This window comes from Aquarana catesbeiana, linkage group LG13, assembly GCF_042186555.1.
Source record: "Aquarana catesbeiana isolate 2022-GZ linkage group LG13, ASM4218655v1, whole genome shotgun sequence".
Taxonomy (NCBI): domain Eukaryota; kingdom Metazoa; phylum Chordata; class Amphibia; order Anura; family Ranidae; genus Aquarana; species Aquarana catesbeiana.
The window spans coordinates 186,923,700-186,931,637 of NC_133336.1; positions in this window are offsets into that span (position 1 = coordinate 186,923,700).

The following is a 7,938-nucleotide window of genomic DNA, read 5'->3' on the forward strand; positions in this document are numbered from 1 at the left end:
GATTAGGCTGCATTGATGGGCACTGACCCTTATTTTGCTTCACAGTTCTTTATTTAAAATTTAAGATTTTTTTTCCTGAAACTTCATTTTTAAAGTGAAGGTGCATGTTATAAGCAGATTAAATCCGGTATATCCAAATAACACGCCCAAGCTCATCTATTCACCACACACAGCACAAAGGCAAGAGAATTCTTGTTGGGCCGTGTATTAGTGCTCGGATGGACACACTTAGACCAAATTTTAATGGTTTAAGAATGTCAGGCAAAATGGTCGGCCCTCAAGCATGTTCTATTCATCAAATCTGGCCCTCTTGGAAAAAAGATTGGACACCCCTGCTATATGCTATCAATCAAATTAACAGGGTCTCTTTAATTAAACACAAATCTCCCCCCCCCCCCCCCCCCCTTTCCGGTGTAGTCTGTACACTATGTTAAGGCTGCTTTCACACGGATTTGTTTTTTTCCCCTTTTGCGTTAAAAGAAAAAAAGCTTAAGAAAAATGTGTGATCCTGTGGAACTCTGCACACTGATCCATTGCGGGTATGCTGCATTTGGTGAAATAAAAAAAAACAAAAAAACCACACACCCAAAACACCTCCTAATTGAAAACAAAGGCACCCGTGTTGCATTTTTGATTTACATGTCCTGTGTAAAACGCACCGCAAACATGTAATCACGGCAAAAATGCATATGCTTTTTTGCTACAGATCATTGTGAAAGTCCCCTTTAATCCTGAGTCCTGCCTTCTTCAATGAGTGGCCCTGGGCAGCCATTGCAAGAAAAATATCCTCATCAGGCCCTGTGTCTAGTGTCTCTCCGTGGCCCTGTTTGTTCCTGTGGGTGGTCTGTGCTCACATAGACCCCTAGCCATCCAATGGGTATATTTAATTTGTGTTTTAGATTAGATTTTATTTTTTACAACTACAATTTTGGAGACTGCAGCTTTTTTTTTTTTCTGCACCTTCTGGGGCTGTGATTTACAGTTAGGTCCATATATATTTGGACAGAGGAGCAATTTTCATACTTTTGCCACCAGAATAAAATTAAAATCAAACAATCCAAATTAATTTGAAGTGCAGACTTTTAGCTTTAATCCAAGGGGTTGAACATTAATATCAAGTACAAATTATAGGAACTGCAACCATTTTTATACACCCCCCCCCCCCCCCCCCCCCCATTTTCAGGGGCTCAGATGTTCTTGGACAAATGAATATAATCATAAATAAAATGTTAATTTTTAATATTTTGAATTCTTTACTGGCAATGAATGCCTGAATTTTGGGAACCCATGGACATTACAAAGACTGGGTTTCCTCCTCTCTGATACTTTGCCAGGCTCTAGCTGCAGCTGTCTTCAGTTGTTCTTTGTTTGTGGGTCTTTCTGCCTTTTAGTTTTGCCTTCAGCAAGTGAAATGCTCAATTGGGTTGAGATCAGGTGATCGACTCGGCCATTGCAGAATATTCCACTTCTTTTCCTTCAAAAGCTCCTGGGATGCTTTGCAGGGTGTTTTGGATCATTGTCCATCTGTACTGTGAAACGCCGTCCAATCAACTTTGCTGCATTTGGCTGAATCTGGGCTGACCGTATATCTCTAAACATGGCAGAATTCATCCGGCTGCTTCTGCCACATCATCAATAAACACCAATGACCCAGTTCCACTGGAAGCCATGCGTGCCCATGCCGTCACACTGCAAGCTCCACCATATTTTACAGATGACGTGTGCTTTCGATCATGAGCTGTTCTAAGCCTTCCTCACACTTTTTTTTCTTCCTGTCAATCTGGTACAGATTAATCGTAGTTTCATCCGTCCAAAGAATGCTTTGTCAAATAACATCTAAAAAGCCAAACCAGTTCTGGAAAAGTCTAATCTGGCTTTTCTATTCTTCAGGCTTATGAATGGTTTGCACCTTGTGGCGAACACTCTGTATTTGCTCTTGTGAAGTCTTCTCTTGATTGTAGACCTCCTGGAGAGTGTCCTTCTTCTCTTGTCTGGATGTTGTGAATGGCGTTTTCTTCACCATAGAGAGGATCCTGTGATCATCCACCACTGTTGTCTTCCGTGGACGTCCAGGCCTTTTTTATGTTGCTGAGCTCACCAGTGCGTTCTTTCCTTAGAGTGTACCAAACTGTTGATTTGGCCACTCCTAATGTTGCTGCTATCTCTCTGATGGATTTGTTTTGTTTTTGAAGCCTTACAATTGCTGATTTCACTTGCATGGACAGCTCCTTTGAACGCATGATGTAGGTTCAAAGCAATAGCCTCCAAATGAAATTACCACACTTGGAATCAACTCTAGATCTTTTACCTGCTTAATTGACAAAGAAATAACAAAGGAGTAGCCCACACCTGGCCATGAAACCGCTTTTGATTCAATTGTCCAATTACATTTGGTCCCTTGAAAAAGGGGGGATGGCTGTTCTATAAGAGCTGTAATTCCTAAACCCTTCCTCCGATTTGGATGTGCATACCCTCAAATTAAACCCGAGTGTGCACTTTCAGCCTATATCCATTATATAACTATAGCTTGAATATGTTTTGGTAAATACCTGAAAAAAACTAAAATTGTGCCTGTGTCCAAATATATATGAACCTAGCTGTATATTCTTTCTTTTTGACTTGGTCACGGATCTGGGACTATTGTTATTATACACTAAAGGGTCAGACATACAGCAGTGGCCAAAAGTTTTGAGAATGACACAAATGTTAATTTTCACAAAGTCTGCTGCTTCAGTGTTTTTAGATCTCTGTCAGATGTTACTATGGTATCATTTGCAAGCATTTCATAAGTGTCAAAGGCTTTTATTGACAATTACATTGTTTATGCAAAGAATCAATATTTGCGGTGTTGACCCTTCTTTTTCAAGACTTCTGCATTGTGCTCTGACATGCTGTCAATCAACTTCTGGGCCACATCCTGACTGATGGCAGCCTATTCTTCCATAATTAATTCTTTGGAGTTTGTCATAATTTGTGAAGGGGGGGGGCATGTCTCTTGAGAATTGACCACAAGTTCTCAATAGGATAAGGGATCTGGGGAGATTCCTGGCCATGGACCCAAAATTTGCATGTTTTGTTCCCCAAGCCACTTGGTTATCACATTTGCCTTATGGCAAGGTGCTCCATCATGCTAGAGAAGGCATTGTTCTTCACCAAACTGTTCTTGGATGGTTGGGAGAAGTTGCTCTTGGAGGATGTTTTTGTAGGAGACAGTCCAGGTGCTTGCTGGACTTTCTTGGGTGCCCTGAAGCCGCCTTCACAAATGCAGTGGAATTTTTTTTTTTTATAAGACTAAGTTCATTTTCATGGCAAAAAGGGACTTTGCAATTAATTGCAATTCATCTGATCACTCTTCATAACATTCTGGAGTATATGGAAATTGGCATAATAAAAACTGAGGCAGCAGATTCTGTGAAAATTTATATTTGTGTCATTCTCAAAACTTTTGGCCACGGCTGAACCATTAGTATCTAGTTGCACTAGGGTCCTATCACTAGACCCTAGTGCCATTATTATTAGACCTAAACACTTCTGGTCAGCTGTGTTTTTTTTTCTTCATAGTTGGACCAGTGCAAGTTTACATATTCCATTCCTGGCCAATCCCTGTGGAAGCAAAAGATTGCATAGTCACTGCTACTACTACTAGTGATTATTTTGGTCTTCTGAGTCCTGGCACAAGTGCCATTCAGGAACACCTTTTTATTCTCACTGAAAACAAGGCGTTCTGATTGGATGGGGTGGAGATTATGACATCACGGCCCTGCCTCTCCAGCTCATCCAATTAAAGAACACTTTTCAATCATATAAAAAAATTGGAAGGCGTTTTCTGAATGACACCCATGTTGAGCGTGCGACTGACCCAGTCATTACTATGCAGCATGGCACAGGACCCAGAATACAGCAAGGATCACTCTAGAAGCTGCAGCAGTTACGGTCTTCCACAGGTATGGCGTAGGTATACGTACATTGGTCCAAGTGTAACTAAGCAAAAGGAAAACTTACCTGGAATTCAGCTTTCAAACTTGAGCAGAGGCACCACAAGAATGAAAAATTTTAAAGAACTGTGGGCAAAACTTTTTTTCTATTTTGGATAGAGCAAGGGAGGGTTATAAACCCAGTTTTTGTTTTTTTTTTTTTTTTTGCCATCTGTGTCCCATTGCGGAGATTTTCCTTTACTTCCTGTCCAATAGCCAAACAGGAAGTAAGGAAATCCCTGGAAATTAAAGCGGAGTTCCACCCAAAAATGGAACTTCTGCTTTAAGGAAGGTGACCCCCTAACATGCCACATTTGGCATGCCATTTTTTTTTGGGGGGGGGGGGGGGAGCAGATACATATTATTATTATTTTTTTTTTTTTTTTTTTTTTTTTTTTTTTTTTTTTAGGGTCCGAGCTCCCACTTCCTCCCGGCGCACCGCGGCACTGGATGGGAGATCGCCTCTCCCCCCTCCCGGCAATCGTCTTGGACACGTCACAAGTCCCAGATGATTGCGCGGCTTTCGCACTCACAGAGAGGAGGGGGAGACAAGCAGGGGCTTCATTTCCCCCCCGCATCGCTGGACCCTGGGACAGGTAAGTGTCCTTATATTAAAAGTCAGCAGCTGCAGTATTTGTAGCTGCTGACTTTTAATTTTTCTTTTTTTTAAGCAGAACTCCGCTTTAAGGGAATTCCTTGGGGACCCCAGGTCACCAGAACTAGTGTCCCCATTGAAAGATTAATCCTATATTTCTTTTTTTCTGGGGACAGCCCAAAATTTGTGATTGGGTTTTACTTTTAATGATAAACAGGAGAAATGGAGAGGGTGAATAGGTCAACAGGGGGCATAGACAGCAATAAAAGCTGACAGGGGTTCTAATCCCTCTCCCACTCTATCCAAAACTAAAAAAAAAAAAAAAGTTTTGCGTTTAGTTATACTTTAATCTTTTTTTTTTTTTTTTTTTTTTTTTTTTTAATAAAAATCTATTTTTATTATAAGGTTAGAGTTCAAGGATACCTACACGGAGGCAAATACGTATGTTGCCACTAATGCATCCGATTAGATCAGCATTTTTAGCTGCTTGGAAGTCATTAGAAGATGTAGGTTGCTGCTCCTGGCCATTACACCAATCTAAGACAAGCACCACTAAATGGCAGCCCATGGTCCAGATCCGGACTGAGTAATATTCCTATCTGGAGCGCAGCCTTGCCAAAAAGATGCCTGTGTATCTTCTCCTGAACGCTGGCTCCCCTGCTGCTATCATTATCAAGGAAGGGCACAAGATGGGAGGTGTGGCAGGTCTGGATAGAGGGCGGGACTTTCCAAGTTCGTAATTGGATGTAAGGCTGTAGGGCGGTCTAAGTAATCATTTAATGCCCTTAACATGAAAAGTCCCACCTGGTGGGCGCGTGGACTTGCGAACACGCCTGAGCTCATCCTTAGTGCTCAGTAGTGCAGTGGGAAATGCATACTGGGTGTATTTTTCTCAAATGGACTGGAGCTCACGTGAAGGCTCTATGTACAGTCTGTTTCTATGCAGTGCAACTCGGCTGTAGTGCATAAAAATGAGTGAAATGTAACTTTGACGTTTCAGGAAAAAGTTGAAAGAAAAAAAATGGACAGGGTGACGCACTTAAATGTGTACTGCCACCAGTTCCTGGCCCTCACACTAACAGGTGCCCACACAGAGCTGTGCATTTTACCATAATGACCACAGGATGTTTGGGCACTAAAGGGGAGGGGGTGAGGGAGACTGATGTGAAGAATCTGAGTCATAACACCAGCATGAAACTCACACCTCCACTAGAAGAACATTTTCATTCAGTACCCATATTCTAAGAGGTGTGAGTTTTATTCTAAAAAATATTCAGAAAACAGCTGTTATTTTTAATACAACTTGGTAATTTTAATTTTTTTTTTTTAACTAGGATTAAAATCCAGCCCGGTCCCAGAAATTGCACTCTTGATAAAAGCTACCATCAACCAATATAAAGTTCAGTAGAGCTTGGCTATCCCTATCAATTACAGTTCATGACCCTGGTGCCCATTGGCAGTGGTGAAAGAAAGTTTTTTGCAAATGTATGAACTTTTAACAGTGTATGTGGTAAAGTCCTTTTCATTACTAAATCGAACATTAAACAAAAACTTGAATGTTCTTAGAATTTTTCCAAGTTTAGGCCAAAACTATGCTAGTGTAGACCAAGCTCATCAGTCTCGTGAAATGTGTTTCCACTCAACTGACTCATGTTCCCAGTCTCCAACCACTCCTGTCCAGTGTCTCTGATCATCTCTTGTCTCTTGCCGACACTCCTTGGCTATAACCTGTTGCCTGCTGTATTTGAGATCGAATATTCACATTCATTTATGTGCAGCCCTTTGGTGATATTGGAGGCCCTCCATATCAAAGTTGACCACCACTGATCTATGGTATTGGCTCGTGTACACTACATAGTACTTGTGCCTCCTGTAGAATATTACCAGTATGGAGCTTTGGTAAATACATCTTACATGAAATGGATATCTGTAAATATTGTAGCCATTTAAAACCATAATCCTGATTTATATACAAATTAGGATGCACTGGCCATAATGTGATATTAGGGGGATGGGAGTGTCACTAGGATTATGCATAGCCATATATCCAAGGCTGCATTCATACTACATCGTTATGAATCGTGGGCAGATTTGACAGCGCCGATATGTGAATGACAAATCGGAACTCATTTGAATGACACCTAATCGCGGTCTGCTGTGCGATATTTCACGTTGGCATCCGCATCGAGGGAAACATGTTGCCCCGAAGTAGCTCCTGAACTTTTTTTTGGGTGACATGCTTCCTGTGATGCAAATTGCCGCGCAGACCCACACAGTGCTTTGAGGTGCCTCTCAAATGTGAGTTGTCATTCACACAATGGCGCTGTCAAGTTGTAGGCAGATTTGCAGCAAATCTGCCTGCGCTTCAAAACACTGTAATGTTAATGCAGCCTAAATTAGCCAGAGAGGTACAGTGCCCATCTTCACTGCCTCTTCGCTCCAACCATTGTACATGATGTAAGTGATGCGGAGGTCACAACTCCTGTCAATAACTGAGCAGTGCTGGGACTCATTCACATGGCATCAGAAACCCCCCAAAAAGGATGCATACAAAGAATGGCTTGTTGCAATTTGTTCAGCTGTATAAACCTAAAGTTGTGTCCTGGGCAGTATTTGGGACCTATTTTAAGCTGTAGGCTGGGTGAATGTTTACATGCATACATGAACGCCCTTGGCTATCCCTGCTTGGCATGTAAATATCCACAATGTGTAGCCAGAGGCACCACCAACACTTAATACACTGTTTACATGTAAGCCCTGAATGTGTCATTAAAGTTGCAGTAACATATGAGCAGAATGACCGTGGTCATCAGTCATTCAGAATCAGCCGAAGTCATTCTGTACATGTGCTACTGCTTGAATGACTCATGTAGACATCAATAGTCGTCAGTCAATGGCAGCGGTGCAACTGATGATTTAAGTGTTGGCCCTTAGCAGCGGTGGCCACTATTGTCCATCTACAACAGGGGTGCCCAACCGGTGGACCGCAGAGACATCTGATGTGGCCCATAACCCCCTGCTCTGGGATGGCGGGTCAGCAAGCCCAGATCATGGGTTGCTGACCCGCCATCCCAGAGCATCAGTGTTGTGAATGGAGGCAGCAAGTGGCTGCAGAGCTCCTGTCACAGGCGGAGGGATACCAAATGCACTCCGCCTGGGACAGCAACAGCTGGCAATACCCGAATGGAAGACTGGTACTAAGCCCCCGTTCACATTGGTGCAATTTAACAGGTCAAATTGGAGCCTATTGCCGGCAATAGGAGCGTCCCAATCGGTGCGACCCCGACTTTGCAGCACCGCACCACTTTCCAAAAGTAGTTCCTGCACTACCGCGACTTCGGGGGAGATTTCAATAGATATCCATGTATG